Below are 3,196 nucleotides of genomic sequence, written 5' to 3'. Positions count from 1 at the left end.
TGGGGGAGGGGGAAATGGGGTGATGTTGGTCAAAGGGTATGAATTTTCAGTTATAAGAAGATAAGTTCTGAGGATTTAATGTACAACATGGTGACTATAGTTAATAATATGGTATTGTATACTTGAAAGTTGCTGAGAGTAGATCTTACACATTCTTACCACCTACATAAATAGTTAACTCTGTGAGTTGATGGATGTGTAAATTATCTTGATCTAGGTAATCATTTCACAGTGTATATATATATATATATCACATCATCACATTATACACTTTAAATACATACAATTATATTTGCCTATTATACCCAATTATTTTTCAATTAAAAAAAAGAAAGAACAAGTAGACAGAAAATCAGTAAGCATATAGAAAAGTCAAATAACACTATCAAGCAACATGACCTAATTGAAACTTATCCTAAGAACATACACACATCAACAGTAGAACACATATTCTTTTCAAGAGCATATGGAATAGTTACCAGATAGATCATATGTTGAGCCATCTTTTTCAAATCTCAATAAATTGGAAAAACACTGAAATCTTACAGAGTATCTGAAAATAGTTAAACTGAAAATCAATAGAAGAAAGATATTTGGGTGGCTCCCAAGTTTTTTGAAATTAAACAAGACATTTCTAAATAACAAATAGATCAAAGAAGAAATAACACATAAAATTAGAAAGTATGTTGAGGAAAATGAAAATTGTGGAATATAACTACAGCAGTACTTAGAGGTAAATTCATATCACTAACTATTTATGTTAGAAAAGAAGAAAGGCCCAAAATTAATAACATAATTAACAACTAAGAAGTTAGAAAAAGAAGAGAAAAATAAGCCCAAAGTCAGTAGGGAAAAAAAAAAGAAAGGCAAGAGTAGTAAAAAAATATATAGGAAACAAACTCATGAGAGCACATGAGAGAAAATTAACAAAAACAGAAGTTGATTCTTTAAAAAGAATGTTTTTAATTAGAAATCTCTAGCTAAATTTATCAAGAAAAAAAGGAAGACGCAAATGACCAATATTAGAAATAAAAGACAGAGAGTTCATTTAGATTCTATATATGCCAAAAGGTAATAAAATAATATTAGGAATTAGTTTATGATAGTAAGTTTGGTAAATTACAGAAAATGCATAAATTTATTTTAACAATGAATAAAATTTCAAAATGTGAATTTGTGATGAAAAAATAGTACCACAAATAAAACTGCAGACTCAGATGACTTCACTCATAAATTCTGTTTATTTCTATTTCTATTATTTCTTTTTCTATTTAAAAAGAAGTAACACTAATCTGATATAAACTTTCAAAAAATAGAGGGGGAAGTCAGTATTATCGTAATATTGAACTATAATAGGACATTGGAAGAAGAGAAAACAGCAGACCAATATCCTTCATGAATATAAAAAAATCCTTAACAAAATCCTAGCAAACTGAAACCAGTAATACATACATAAATCATGACAAACTGAAGCATTTCCCAGGAATGCAAGTTTGGTTTAACATTCAAAAATCCAATCAGTACATCTCACCATGTTAAAAACAAAGGTGATCACTTCTCAGCGTTTTGGCTAGGATCAAGTGCAGCATCTGTTCTTACCAGTTTAATATCTGATACGTTCTCTGTCCAAGGACAATATATTAAATGGGTTTTGGGAGCAGGGAGATGGAATAGGAGTTTGCTCTGTCCACCCTGCGCCTTGAACTGGTGTTGCAGTACCTCTAGGAATGGTGCACCCCCACCTTATTAAAAAATAAATAAATAAAATAAAAGTAAAAGTAAAGTAAAAAATTAAAGGAAAACATTCAATCTGTAAGGAAAAACATTTGACATAATGCAACTGTCATTCATGATTAAAAATTCTCCACAAACCAGGAATCAAAGATTTTTTTAAATCTGTGAAAAACCTATGCCCTACTTCATCCAACAATAGCAGAATACACATTCTTCTCAAGCTTACATGAAAATTCTCCAAGATATACCACATTCTGGGCCATAAGACACACCTTAACCAATTTAAAAGAATAGAAATCATACAGTATCGGCTTTCAGACCACAATGGAATTAAACTGGAAACCAGTAACAGATAACTGGAAAATCCCAAAGTACGTGGAAATTAAACAACACACTTCTAAATAACACATGAGTCAAAGAAGAAATCTCAAGTAAAATCTAAAATATTTTGAACTGAATGAAAACGAAAATAGAACTTTTATCAAAATTTGTGAGATACAATGAAAGCTGTGCTTAGAGGGATGTTTGTATCATTAAATGCACACATTTGGAAAGAAGAAAGATCTAAAATCAATCATCTAAGTTTCTGTTTTAGGAAACTTGAAAAAGACAAGCAAAGTAAATAAAAAATAAGCAGAAGAAGGAAAAGAAATATCAAGAACTAGAGCAGAAGCCAATGAAATTTAAAACAGGAAATTAATAGAGAAAGTCAAGGTAACCAAAAGATGGTTCTTTGAAAAGATCAATAAAATTAATAAGCCTCTCTCCAAGCGAGCTAATAAAAAGAAGAGAGGACACAAATTTCTAATATCACAAATGAAAGAAAGGACATAACTACAGATCCCATGGATATTAAAAGGATAATAAAGAAATAATGCAAACAGCTATATGCCCCAAAATTTGAAACCTAGATGAAATGGACCAACTCCTTGACTGACACAATTTGCCAAAATTCACAAAAGAAGAAATAGACAATCTGAATAGGCCTATATCTACTAATGAAATTGAATTGATATTTAATAATCTTCCAAAACAGAAAGCACCAGGCCCAGATAGGGTCACTGTTGAATTCTACCAAACATCTAAGGCTACCAATTCTCTACAATCCCTTTCAGAGGATAGAAGCAGGGGAAATAATTCAGAAATAATTCCATGAGGCTAGCATTACCCTAATACCAAAACTGAACAAAGACATTAAAAGAAAGAAAACTACAGACCAATATCATGAACATAGATGCAAAAATCTTCAACAAAATATTAGTAACTCTAATCTGACAATGTATAAAAAAGAATTATACACCATGACCAAGTGGAATTTATCCCAAGTATGCAAGATTGGTTCAACATTCAAAAATCAACTAAGGGGGTGCCTGGGTGGCTCCGTTGGTTAAGTGACTCCCTTCGGCTCAGGTCATGATCCTGGAGTCCCGGGATCCAGTCCCGCATCGGGCTTCCTGCTCGG

General features: G+C 31.5%; 1 non-coding gene across 1 annotated transcript; it reads left to right on the top strand.

The window, feature by feature from the left end:
- The first annotated feature begins 1,550 nt into the window (after positions 1–1,550).
- On the top strand, positions 1,551–1,741 carry LOC112821338 (U2 spliceosomal RNA). The gene has a single exon (XR_003207407.1). It is a non-coding gene; the product is annotated as a U2 spliceosomal RNA (small nuclear RNA).
- The last annotated feature ends 1,455 nt before the right edge of the window (positions 1,742–3,196 follow it).

Source organism: Callorhinus ursinus, unplaced genomic scaffold (genome assembly GCF_003265705.2).
Source record: "Callorhinus ursinus isolate GAN/ISIS: 27379988/994484 unplaced genomic scaffold, GSC_fseal_2.0 scaffold10, whole genome shotgun sequence".
Lineage (NCBI taxonomy): Eukaryota > Metazoa > Chordata > Mammalia > Carnivora > Otariidae > Callorhinus > Callorhinus ursinus.
The sequence above is the reverse complement of the archived record's forward strand: the minus strand, read 5'-3'. Positions and strand labels throughout refer to the sequence as shown.